Source organism: Salvelinus alpinus, chromosome 10 (assembly GCF_045679555.1).
Source record: "Salvelinus alpinus chromosome 10, SLU_Salpinus.1, whole genome shotgun sequence".
Lineage (NCBI taxonomy): Eukaryota > Metazoa > Chordata > Actinopteri > Salmoniformes > Salmonidae > Salvelinus > Salvelinus alpinus.
The window spans coordinates 64945739-64959849 of NC_092095.1; the positions used below are offsets into that span (position 1 = coordinate 64945739).

Sequence of the window (14111 nt, forward strand, 5' to 3'; positions counted from 1 at the left end):
AGAGGACTGTGGAATCACACAGACAGAGAGAGAAAGAGAGGACTGTGGAACCACACAGACAGCGAGAGAAAGAGAGGACTGTGGAATCACACAGACAGAGAGAGAAAGAGAGGACTGTGGAACCACACAGACAGAGAGAAAGAGAGGACTGTGGAATCACACAGACAGAGAGAGAAAGAGAGGACTGTGGAACCACACAGACAGAGAGAAAGAGAGGACTGTGGAACCACACAGACACAGAGAGAGAAAGAGAGGACTGTGGAACCACACAGACAGAGAGAAAGAGAGGACTGTGGAATCACACAGACAGAGAGAGAAAGAGAGGACTGTGGAACCACACAGACAGAGAGAAAGAGAGGACTGTGGAACCACACAGACACAGAGAGAGAAAGAGAGGACTGTGGAACCACACAGACACAGAGAGAGAAAGAGAGGACTGTGTAACCACACAGACAGAGAGAGAAAGAGAGGACTGTGGAATCTGCAGTAGCACACTGCTAATACTACTAATACAGCCTGCTGAAATCCTCCTCCCATTACATTAACCTCATACCACACAATGAGATGCAGTGAAATCTCTGCAGTAGAGACACTGTATGTGACATTGTGACCCAGTGTTGGCGGCTTACAGTTGAACAACAGCTAGTTGCTATGATATTCATTTCTTAAGGAGTTTGAAGTAGAAACCATATCACATATTCATTTCTTAAGGAGTTTGAAGTAGAAACCACAGCACCTATTAATTTCTTAAGGAGTGTGTCCATAGAAACAGTAGCACCGATCCATTTGTTAAGGAGTGTGTCCATAGAAACAGTAGCACCGATCCATTTGTTAAGGAGTGTGTCCATAGAAACAGTAGCACCGATCCATTTGTTAAGGAGTGTGTCCATAGAAACAGTAGCACCGATCCATTTGTTAAGGAGTGTGTCCATAGAAACAGTAGCACCGATCCATTTGTTAAGGAGTGTGTCCATAGAAACAGTAGCACCGATCCATTTCTTAAGGAGTTTGTCCATAGAAACAGTAGCACCGATCCATTTGTTAAGGAGTGTGTCCATAGAAACAGTAGCACCGATCCATTTGTTAAGGAGTGTGTCCATAGAAACAGTAGCACCGATCCATTTGTTAAGGAGTGTGTCCATAGAAACAGTAGCACCGATCCATTTGTTAAGGAGTGTGTCCATAGAAACAGTAGCACCGATCCATTTGTTAAGGAGTGTGTCCATAGAAACAGTAGCACCGATCCATTTGTTAAGGAGTGTGTCCATAGAAACAGTAGCATCGATCCATTTGTTAAGGAGTGTGTCCATAGAAACAGTAGCACCGATCCATTTGTTAAGGAGTGTGTCCATAGAAACAGTAGCACCGATCCATTTGTTAAGGAGTGTGTCCATAGAAACAGTAGCATCGATCCATTTGTTAAGGAGTTTGAAGTAGAGCGTGCTCCCTCTCTCCCTCATCTCCTATTCATACCACAATGTTGTGATGCCCAAGCGAGTGGCATGGACCAAGATAAGGGAGAGGGAAGGAGGACTATGGAAAAAGGAGGGAGGAGAGAGAGAGAGAGAGAGAGAGAGAGAGAGAGAGAGAGAGAGAGAGAGAGAGAGGACGGTATAGTTTGCTCCCTCTCCCTTCCTCCTTCTATTTCCCTCCCATCCTGACATAGTAAGTGGTTGTTCAAGACCAGGACAGACCAGGATAGTGGACCAGGACAGACCAGGATAGTGGGCCAGGACAGTGGACCAGGACAGACCAGGACAGCTAAGACAGACCAGGACAGACCAGGATAGTGGACCAGGACAGACCAGGACAGACTAGGACAGCCAGGATAGACCGGGACAGTGGACCAGGACAGTGGACCAGTACAGTGGACCAGGACAGACCAGGACAGTGGACCAGGACCAACCTCAGCCTAACTCTCTAATAAACATGTCACTGTCTCAGAACTTCAGGTCATCATCCTCTTCATGCCCAAAAACAATAGTGATGGAGTGAAAACACGCGAATTTAACAATGGTCTAGACGACAATTCTACAGCAAACATCCTAATACAAATGCTGCCTAAGCCTCATATGGCAGTAGTCCTATCCCAGCAGAAAGGAATGATCCCCCACCTCTCCCTATGGACTAACTCAGTGAGTTAAAGGGGTAAAGGGGTGAAAGGGTTAAGGAAACCCCAGTGAGGTGCAGACAAAGTCCTGTCAACACCGCCTCTGAGCAGACCCATGCCAGCCTTGATTAGAACCTGCTGCAGCAGCTAAGTGCTAACGCTAAGCTAACGCTAAGCCATGTTCCTAGTGAGTTAGCGTAGCTGCTAGCAGCTAATCTCCCTCAGCAGCCACTGGGGAAGCAGCTGCCGCACAGCGCCAATCTGCTCCCACATTGTCAACAGACAGGCAGAGCCCGGCTGCAGCCACCACCCTGCATATTAGGTCTTCACACTTTATTTACCCACCAGCACTGTGGCATCTGCTCCTCTTTAGCCCTAGACAAACACATTATTCAATGTTAGCTCAGTGTGTTAGCAGCTAGTTAGCAACTAGGCTAGTGGTTTTAGCCTGAAGGTGTTGTAGCACATGCTAAATGGTTCATAGGGGTCTCAGAAGAAGCATCTCTGAAAGAGACATACATGAATTTCTATGGTGTTCAGGAGTTTATTATGGGCTCAAATCCCATTGCTGAGCCCCAGGCTAATCTCAAATTAAAAGGTAATCCCATTGGCAGGATTGGAGGGTGCAGGGGGTGATAGAGACAGTCAAATTGAAGTCAACACTGTGATCTGGATTAAAGGAGCAGATCATATAATCTTAATTAAACTAGATGATCGTTTTCTGAATCATCCAGATATGTATTACAGATTAAACATAGACAACCCAAACAACATTGGTGAGCATGTGACTATTCCTTCGACCACATGATGACTCATACATACAGCACCCAACCCTCCTTCCATTCTATACTGTTGACATTGTTTTGAACATGGTTAGGAGTGGTAGGGAAGATGTCTGATGTAAAGAGTGCTGTCTAAGCCATTCAGTTTACAGTTCCTCTCAAACACTTATATCCTGTTTACACCTTTTGTCAAACCATCCCTCTTCACCTGTAGGGATGAGCCTATCCATCCTCCATCTCTCCATAACCACTGACACCAGCTGTTCCTCTGGCACCTTTCTGGCTGCACATAGGTCTGTCTGTCTGGGTAGTCCTACCGTATGAAGCCTTCCTGGACCACATTGCGTCACAGAGGCCCCACTGACCAACATGGAACCAGCAGTGGAACTGAAGCTCAGCTGAGCAGCAAGGCTACTTTATGGATTCCCTTTAGAATCTAATCTAGCTGTGCAGGGCTGGGGGGCTGGAAGGCTGGAGGGCCGGAGGGTAGGAAAACAAACGGGTGTCTGAATGATTGTGGTTTAGAGTGCCATTACTGCCATGTAAGAAATGTGAATACTGCTATTGTGCCACTCAGAGCGTAATCTCAGGCACTAGACAATTCCTCCCCAAACTGTAGCCTGGGAAACAGAGCAAGGGATACCTCATAACACGTTGCTACAGGGAATCTCCAGCACCAGTGTAACGGACATTCACGTTAAATCAGAGGACTGATCAACTAAAAGACACGGGTCTGGATATTGACAAACACTCATGGTCAGTCATGGTCAAGGCCATGGACATTGGTCAGGCCTCTTAAAGGGATAGTTCACCCAAATATTAGCATTTTCCACACATCATGTCCAAATCATCCAAAAGTATCTAAAATTGACTGTAAAGCTCAACAAAGTCACTTGTGCAAACAGTGCCAGAGAAACTAAACCAAAGCATTTTTATTTTATATTTTATTTAACCTTTATTTAACTAGGCAAGTCAGTTAAGAACAAATTCTTATTTACAATGACGTCCCACACGGCCTAAGCATGGACTGCTGTCATACCTTGTCCACAGATTTACAGGGTAAGGAACCCAATAGGTTTGGGTGAACTAGCCCTTCAACGAGTCATACAGACTCAGCCGCAATACGACTGATGCCTGCTAGCTAATGACTGAGGATTGACTCATTAGGATCACCTAGTAAAAGGGGATTCCTTGATTTGCTTCCTACTCATACAGCCCACAGTCGATGCTTTGGTCAGGCTGTCCATCACCAGCGTCTCTCCTACAATCCTCCATTTGGTTCGATCCTTTGGGGATGGATACAGGCTACTTACTAATGCCATTTGGATGAATAAAAATGAAATCAAAATTTGCAGAGATGTGTAAAAATTAATGATGAGTAAAAATGAACCTTCCATATTTAATTCAATTTTAAAATCTCTTCCTGGTTTTCAGAGGTCAACAAAGCATACCAAAACAAATAGTGTAAGTTGTCCAAAAGGGTTTGAATCTCAGGGATATAATATGAAGATAGTCAGAGGGTAGACCCTGTGGTGAGATGGGGTTGTGATCTGTACTAAGCCCACAGCACCAGCCCTGTACCCCAGCCCTGTACCCCAGCCATGTACCCCAGCCCTGTACCCTAGACCCAGCCTTGAACCCTAGCCCTGTACCCCAGCCCTGTACCCTAGCCCTGTACCCCAGTCCTGTACCCTAGCCCCAGCCTTGAACCCTAGCCCTGTACCCTAGCCCTGTACCTAGCCCTAGATAGGTAGGTAGAGAGTGATAGGTAGGTAGAGAGTGATAGGTAGGTAGAGAGTGATAGGTAGGTAGAGAGTGATAGGTAGGTAGAGAGTGATAGGTAGGTAGAGAGTGATAGGTAGGTAGAGAGTGATAGGTAGGTAGAGAGTGATAGGTAGGTAGAGAGGGATAGGTAGGTAGAGAGTGATAGGTAGGTAGAGAGTGATAGGTAGGTAGAGAGTGAAAGGTAGGTAGAGAGTGAAAGGTAGGTAGAGAGTGATAGGTAGGTAGAGAGTGATAGGTAGGTAGAGAGTGATAGGTAGGTAGAGAGTGATAGGTAGGTAGAGAGGGATAGGTAGGTAGAGAGGGATAGGTAGGTAGAGAGTGATAGGTAGGTAGAGAGTGATAGGTAGGTAGAGAGTGATAGGTAGGTAGAGAGTGATAGGTAGGTAGAGAGTGCTCTGCTGCATCCCTAACAGTCAACATGAAAAACAAATAAAAAACCCTGTCTGTTTTCCCATAAGAACCCTGAGAATATACATTCTCTGTCCTGTTCCTAGCCAAGAACACACAGCAAATACACTCATTGGCCAAGCACGTGGGGTGAAGCTGTTAACACAAATCTAGAGCCGCAATGACAAGACTGACTGTTGCCAATTTCAATCCTTCAATATCCCAAATGGTACCCTATTCCCTATATAGAGTGCACTACTTTACACCAAAGTCTATGAGGTACACTACTTTAGACCAGAGTCTATGAGGTACACTACTTTAGACCAGAGTCTATGGGGTACACTACTTTAGACCAGAGTCTATGGGGTACACTACATAGGGCCTAGGGTGCCACTAGGGATGCATAACTTATTCAACTGTAGGACTGGCAGAGGCCCATAGACTGCCACTGAATGGAATTATGGGAGCGTCCTGACTCTCTCTTTCTCTCTCTTTCTAACACACACACTAGGGAGTGAGCTGCTGGATGAGTCCATAGACCGTGTCTGTCTCCCTCTCTCCCGCCTTTTCTATCATATCCATGTCATTCCCTCATTCTCCTTCTGATACAGGCAGCACACAGGAAACTCCTCATTCTGCTTCTGATACAGGCAGCAGACAGGAAACTCCTCATATGGGAAATATGCCTCTGAGAGGCCCATTTAGAACAGAGGCAGAGGGATTTGGAAGGGGAGCGGAAGTGTAGAGAGGGGTCATGTTTATGACAAGGAGGAGGGAGAGGGGTGATGCAGAAAGGGGGAAGAGAAAGGGGGAGAGAGGGGGAAGAGAGCGTTCAACTGTTTTTTGGAGTTTCATAAACGTGTATAATATGTGTTAGGGCGTGTGCCTGCCAGTGCGTATGTGTGTGTGTATATGCGCACACGTCTGTGGGTTTGAAATGGTGCATGTGGTGTGTGTGTGCGTGTCCGTGTGTACTCCCACGTGTGCACGTTTTACGCCAACCACCGGGTGTAGCCCATGGGCTTTGAAGTGTCTCTAAAACACAGGCTACTGTAGACCATCAAGAGGATTCCAGATGACTCAGAGTCCATGCAGGCCAATGGAAAAACAGCAACATCACTTTCTCACAGAGAAACACTGCCTGACCTGAGACTACCCCAGAACAGGTTAGTTTAGCTGACACTACCCCAGAACAGGTTAGTTTAGCTGACACTGCCCCAGAATAGGTTAGTTTAGCTGACACTGCCCCAGAATAGGTTAGTTTAGCTGACACTGCCCCAGAATAGGTTAGTTTAGCTGACACTGCCCCAGAATAGGTTAGTTTAGCTGACACTGCCCCAGAATAGGTTAGTTTAGCTGACACTACCCCAGAATAGGTTAGTTTAGCTGACACTGCCCCAGAATAGGTTAGTTTAGCTGACACTGCCCCAGAATAGGTTAGTTTAGCTGACACTGCCCCAGAACAGGTTAGTTTAGCTGACACTACCCCAGAATAGGTTAGTTTAGCTGACACTGCCCCAGAACAGGTTAGTTTAGCTGACACTGCCCCAGAACAGGTTTGTTTAGCTGACACTGCCCCAGAATAGGTTAGTTTAGCTGACACTGCCCCAGAATAGGTTAGTTTAGCTGACACTGCCCCAGAACAGGTTAGTTTAGCTGACACTGCCCCAGAACAGGTTAGTTTAGCTGACACTGCCCCAGAATAGGTTAGTTTAGCTGACACTGCCCCAGAACAGGTTCGTTTAGCTGACACTACCCCAGAACAGGTTAGTTTAGCTGACACTACCCCAGAACAGGTTAGTTTAGCTGACACTACCCCAGAACAGGTTAGTTTAGCTGACACTGCCCCAGAATAGGTTAGTTTAGCTGACACTGTCCCAGAATAGGTTAGTTTAGCTGACACTGCCCCAGAATAGGTTAGTTTAGCTGACACTGCCCCAGAACAGGTTAGTTTAGCTGACACTGCCCCAGAACAGGTTCGTTTAGCTGACACTACCCCAGAACAGGTTAGTTTAGCTGACACTACCCCAGAACAGGTTAGTTTAGCTGACACTACCCCAGAACAGGTTAGTTTAGCTGACACTGCCCCAGAATAGGTTAGTTTAGCTGACACTGTCCCAGAATAGGTTAGTTTAGCTGACACTGCCCCAGAATAGGTTAGTTTAGCTGACACTACCCCAGAATAGGTTAGTTTAGCTGACACTACCCCAGAAGAGGTTAGTTTAGCTGACACTGCCCCAGAATAGGTTAGTTTAGCTGACACTGCCCCAGAATAGGTTAGTTTAGCTGAGACTGCCCCAGAATAGGTTAGTTTAGCTGACACTGCCCCAGAATAGGTTAGTTTAGCTGAGACTGCCCCAGAATAGGTTAGTTTAGCTGACACTGCCCCAGAACAGGTTAGTTTAGCTGAGACTGCCCCAGAACAGGTTAGTTTAGCTGACACTACCCCAGAATAGGTTAGTTTAGCTGACACTGCCCCAGAACAGGTTAGTTTAGCTGACACTACCCCAGAACAGGTTAGTTTAGCTGACACTACCCCAGAATAGGTTAGTTTAGCTGACACTACCCCAGAACAGGTTCGTTTAGCTGACACTACCCCAGAACAGGTTAGTTTAGCTGACACTACCCCAGAACAGGTTAGTTTAGCTGACACTGCCCCAGAATAGGTTAGTTTAGCTGACACTGCCCCAGAATAGGTTAGTTTAGCTGACACTGCCCCAGAACAGGTTAGTTTAGCTGACACTGCCCCAGAACAGGTTAGTTTAGCTGACACTGCCCCAGAACAGGTTAGTTTAGCTGAGACTGCCCCAGAATAGGTTAGTTTAGCTGACACTGCCCCAGAACAGGTTAGTTTAGCTGACACTGCCCCAGAACAGGTTAGTTTAGCTCATACTACCCCAGAACAGATGCACTACCAATGACTCACTGTACAGGGAGACTCAAATTAGTAGTGGCGTTAGACTATGTGTGATACACAGACAGATAGTCAGCGTATGCAGCAGTCCCTGATCTTTCAGAACAGATAACTACAGCCAACTGCTTATTAAATGTGATTCCAGAAAAACAAAACAAATAGAAAAATGACGAGACATTGCTACATTTCAAAGCTACAAATGTCCCTTCAGATCTGTGCCTTCCTATCTGCTCATTGGGTAAGAAAAGAAAGAAAACAGACTGGAAAGACCCTGGTTGTAAACACAAGTAAGAAGCTCCGGAACGACCCTGGTTGTAAACACAAGTAAGAAGCTCTGGAACGACCCTGGTTGTAAACACATGTAAGAAGCTCTGGAACGACCCTGGTTGTAAACACATGTAAGAAGCTCTGGAACGACCCTGGTTGTAAACATAAGTAAGAAGCTCTGGAACGACCCTGGTTGTAAACACAAGTAAGAAGCTCTGGAACGACCCTGGTTGTAAACATAAGTAAGAAGCTCTGGAACGACCCTGGTTGTAAACATAAGTAAGAAGCTCTGGAACGACCCTGGTTGTAAACTCATGTCAGAAGCTCTGGAACGACCCTGGTTGTAAACATAAGTAAGAAGCTCTGGAACGACCCTGGTTGTAAACTCATGTCAGAAGCTCTGGAACGACCCTGGTTGTAAACACATGTAAGAAGCTCTGGAACGAACCTGGTTGTAAACTCATGTAAGAAGCTCCGGAACGACCCTGGTTGTAAACACATGTAAGAAGCTCTGGAACGACCCTGGTTGTAAACACATGTAAGAAGCTCCGGAACGACCCTGGTTGTAAACTCATGTAAGAAGCTCTGGAACGACCCTGGTTGTAAACACATGTAAGAAGCTCTGGAACGACCCTGGTTGTAAACACATGTAAGAAGCTCTGGAACGACCCTGGTTGTAAACACATGTAAGAAGCTCTGGAACGACCCTGGTTGTAAACACATGTAAGAAGCTCTGGAACGACCCTGGTTGTAAACACATGTAAGAAGCTCTGGAACGACCCTGGTTGTAAACACATGTAAGAAGCTCTGGAACGACCCTGGTTGTAAACTCATGTAAGAAGCCTAACATGCAGCAGAGATGGATGGGGTATGTCTTTAGCGTGGGGGGTTAATAGGTGTAATTTGTAGGAGGCATGTTGTCATGTTGTCTCTGCTAAGTCTTTCCTGTGGGGCTCTCCCACGGCCCCATCTGGTCCACATTAGTACCCAAGCTTGAGGTTCCAGGACCTGAATACTTGTGGACACACACTGGGCCTAACTGGAGGAATGACCACAACACTATTTTTCAACACCCCCTGGTCAATTGGTCAGCATGTCAGATCTGTCAGATCAATATCTCACACTGATTAGTCTTTTGTCAAATAATAATATAATAATATATGTCATATATTTCCAAAGCCAATTACAGTCATGCATGTATACATTTTTCATATGGGTGGCCCCAGACGGAATTCAATCCACGACCTTTGGCCTAAAAAGCACCATGCTCTACCAACTGAGCTACGCGGGACCAATTGGTCAGTGTCTCATAGGGAAGAAAGTGTTCATCTTCTCATCAGCCATTGGTTCATTACTAAAGGGAGTGTGAGGTTTAGCAGATAATGAATCACAGATCTAGAGCAGTGAGGACTTGTGTCACTGTAACTGAGAGAAGAGGACGTCTCTGGAAGTCATCAGCCCAGCAGACAGAGGTTAGAGACAGCTGTAAAGTCTCTGGAAGTCATCAGGTCAGCAGACAGAGGTTAGAGACAGCTGTAAAGTCTCTGGTAGTCATCAGCCCAGCAGACATAGGTTAGAGACAGCTGTAAAGTCTCTGGAAGTCATCAGCCCAGCAGACCGAGGTTAGAGACAGCTGTAAAGTCTCTGGAAGTCATCAGTCCAGCAGACAGAGGTTAGAGACAGCTGTAAAGTCTCTGGTAGTCATCAGCCTAGCAGACAGAGGTTAGAGACAGCTGTAAAGTCTCTGGAAGTCATCAGCCCAGCAGACAGAGGTTAGAGACAGCTGTAAAGTCTCTGGTAGTCATCAGCCCAGCAGACAGAGGTTAGAGACAGCTGTAAAGTCTCTGGTAGTCATCAGCCCAGCAGACAGAGGTTAGAGACAGCTGTAAAGTCTCTGGAAGTCATCAGCCCAGCAGACAGAGGTTAGGGACAGCTGTAAAGTCTCTGGTAGTCATCAGCCCAGCAGACAGAGGTTAGAGACAGCTGTAAAGTCTCTGGAAGTCATCAGCCCAGCAGACAGAGGTTAGAGACAGCTGTAAAGTCTCTGGTAGTCATCAGCCCAGCAGACAGAGGTTAGAGACAGCTGTAAAGTCTCTGGAAGTCATCAGCCCAGCAGACAGAGGTTAGAGACAGCTGTAAAGTCTCTGGTAGTCATCAGCCCAGCAGACAGAGGTTAGAGACAGCTGTAAAGTCTCTGGAAGTCATCAGGTCAGCAGACAGAGGTTAGAGACAGCTGTAAAGTCTCTGGAAGTCATCAGCCCAGCAGACAGAGGTTAGAGACAGCTGTAAAGTCTCTGGAAGTCATCAGGTCAGCAGACAGAGGTTAGAGACAGCTGTAAAGTCTCTGGTAGTCATCAAGCCAGCAGACAGAGGTTAGAGACAGCTGTAAAGTCTCTGGAAGTCATCAGGCCAGCAGACAGAGGTTAGAGACAGCTGTAAAGTCTCTGGTAGTCATCAGGTCAGCAGACAGAGGTTAGAGACAGCTGTAAAGTCTCTGGTAGTCATCAGGTCAGCAGACAGAGGTTAGAGACAGCTGTAAAGTCTCTGGAAGTCATCAGCCCAGTAGACAGAGGTTAGAGACAGCTGTAAAGTCTCTGGAAGTCATCAGGCCAGCAGACAGAGGTTAGAGACAGCTGTAAAGTCTCTGGTAGTCATCAGGCCAGCAGACAGAGGTTAGAGACAGCTGTAAAGTCTCTGGTAGTCATCAGCCCAGCAGACAGAGGTTAGAGACAGCTGTAAAGTCTCTGGTAGTCATCAGCCCAGCAGACAGAGGTTAGAGACAGCTGTAAAGTCTCTGGAAGTCATCAGGTCAGCAGACAGAGGTTAGAGACAGCTGTAAAGTCTCTGGAAGTCATCAGCCCAGCAGACAGCTGCAAAGGACTTTTACTGCCCTGTAGAGGATGCCACACACACGCTCGCACACACATACATAGTCGCATGCATGCACAAACAAATCAAATCAAACTTGATTTGTCACAGGCGCCGAATACAAGTGTAGACCTTAATGTGAAATTCTTACTTAAAAGCCCTTAACAGTAACAGTGCAGTTCAAGAAAATATTTACCAAATAAACTAAAGTTAAAAAAAAATAAAAAAATAACATAACAATAATATACAGGGGGTACCGATACCGAGTCAATGTGTGGGGGTACAGGTTAGAGGTAATTTGAACATGTAGGTAGGGGTGAAGTGACTATGCATAGATAATGAACCGTGAGTAGCAGCAGTGTACAAAACAAATAGAGGGGGGTTTCAACGTAATAGTCCGGTGGCCATTTGATTATTTGTTCAGCAGTCTTATGCCTTGGGGTTAGAAGCTGTTAAGGGGCCTTTTGGCCCTAGACTTTGCACTCCGGTACCGCTTGCCGTACGGTAGCAGAGAAAACGGTCTATGACTTGGGTGACTAGAGTCTCTGACAATTGTATGGGCTTTCCTCTGACACCGCCTATTATATACATAGTAGGTCCTGGATTGCAGGAAGCTTGGCCACAGTGATGTACTGGGCCGTACGCACTACTTTCTGTAGTGCCTTACGGTCAGATGCCGAGCAGTTGCCATACCAGGCGGTGATGCAACTTCTCAGGATGCTCTCGATGGTGCAGCTGTAGAACTTTTTGAGGATCTGGGGACCCATGCCAAATCTTTTCAGTCTCCTGAGGGGAAAAGGTTTTGTCGTTCCCTCTTCACAACTGTCTTGGTGTGTTTGGACCATGATAGATCGTTGATGATGTGGACACCAAGGAATTTGAAACTCTCTACCTGCTCCACTACAGCCCCGTTGATGTTAATGGGGGCCTGTTCGGCCCGCCTTTTCCTGTAGTCCACGATCAGTTCCTTTGTCTTGCTCACATTTGAGGGAGATGTTGTTGTCCTGGCACCACACTGCCAGTTCTCTGACCTCCTCCCTATAGGCTGTCTCATCGTTGTCGGTGATCAGGCATACCACTGTTGTGTCGTCAGCAAACTTAATGATGGTGTTGGAGTCATGTTTGGCCACGCAGTCATGGATGAACAGGGAGTACAGGAGGGGACTAAGTACACACCCCTGAGGGGCCTCAGTGTTGAGGATCAGTGTGGCAGATGTGTTGTTGCCTACCCTTACCACCTGGGGGCGGCCTGTCCGGAAGTCCAGGATCCAGTTGCAGAGGGAGGTGTTTAGTCCCAGGGTCCTTAGCTTAGTAATGAGCTTCGTGGGCACTATGGTGTTGAACGCTGAGCTGTTGTCAATGAACGGCATTCTCACATAGACATTTATTTTGTCCAGGTGGGAAAGGGCAGTGTGGAATGCGATTGCGTCATCTGTGGATCTGTTGGGGCGGTATGCAAATTGGGGTGGGTCTAGGGTATCCGGGTGGATACTGTTGATGTGAACCATGACCAGCCTTCCAAAGCACTTCATGGCTACCGACGTGAGTGCTACGGGGCGGTAATCATTTAGGCAGGTTACTTCCGCTTCCTTGGGTACAGGGACTATGGTGATCTGCTTGAAACATGTAGGTATTACAGACTCAGTCAGGGAGAGGTTGAAAATGTCAGTGAAGACACTTGCCAGTTGGTCCGCGCATGCTTTGAGTACATGTCCTGATAATCCATCTGGCTTTGTGAATGTTGACTTGTTTAAAGGTCTTGCTCACATCGGCTACCGAGAGCATTATCACACAGTCAAGCAGAACAGCTGGTGCTCTCGTGCATGCTTCAGTGTTGCTTGCCACGAAGCGAGCATAAAAGGCATTTAGCTTGTCTGGTAGGCTCACTGGGCAGCTCGCGTCTGTGTTTCCCTTTGTAGTCCGTAATAGTTTTCAAGCCCTTTCACATCCGACGATCGTCAGAGCCGGTGTAGTAGGATTCAATCTTAATCCTGTATTGATGCTTTGCTTGTTTGATGGTTCCTCTGAGGGCATAGTGGGATTTCTTATAGGCGTCCGGATTAGTGTCCTGCTCCTTGAAAGCGGAAGCTCTAGCCTTTAGCGCGATGCGGATGTTGCCTGTAATCCATGGCTTCTGGTTATGATATGTACGTACGGTCACTGTGGGGGCGACTTCATCGATGCACTTATTGATGAAGCCAATGACTGAGGTGTTATACTCCCAAATGCCATTGGATGAATCCCGGAACATATTCCAGTCTGTGCTATCAAAACATGTTGGCAAATAAAACGGAAGGCAGTGGGAGTTTACTCGCTCGCCTACGGATTCTCAAAAGGCAGCCCGATCTGCGTCCTCTTTTCCTCCGTTTTTTCTTCGCGCAAATGACGGAGATCTGGGCCGGTTCCCGGGAGAGCAGTATATCTTTCTTGTCTGACTCGTTAAAGGAAAAAGCTTCTTCCAGTTTGTGGTGAATAATGCCAGTTCTGATGTTCTTTTCGGGCATAAGAGACGGTAGCACACCCAATGGAACCAACGAAAATTCTCAATCAAGGTACTTTCACCATGGCCACCCTGACATACAAATGACCCCTTCTAAATATTTCTAATAACAAGCATGTCATTATGCAAGATATGGGCTACTACATCCTTGATCGATTGACGGTCTAAAAAGCAAAGACCACTTCAACCACTGGGTAATAGTTGTACCTTGAAGTGAGCAGTGTGTATTAAATCAGAGTGAGAGGCTATTGGATTTTCCACTCGCTGGAAGGAAGTGGATGTGAAGATCTATAGGTCATCCTCAAAGGAATATGACAGTTGTCCTACATATGTCAGACCTAGCAGAGTGTGTGTGTGTTTGTGTGTTCAGCACATACCGTACCTTAACACTAATCATTTCCTGTACTAATGTGGTTCAAGTACAAGGTCACTATTTACAGTGAAAGTGAGGAGCCAATCACAGGTCAGGATTTTGAGTAGTCCATTATGAACAATGAT

The 14111-nt window shown here is 46.6% G+C and overlaps 1 protein-coding gene across 2 annotated transcripts in view; it reads right to left on the minus strand.

The window, feature by feature from the left end:
* The window catches only part of LOC139532644 (microtubule-associated protein 2-like), a 105815-nt gene that overhangs the window by 68862 nt on the left and 22842 nt on the right, over positions 1 to 14111 (minus strand). The window lies entirely within an intron of this gene.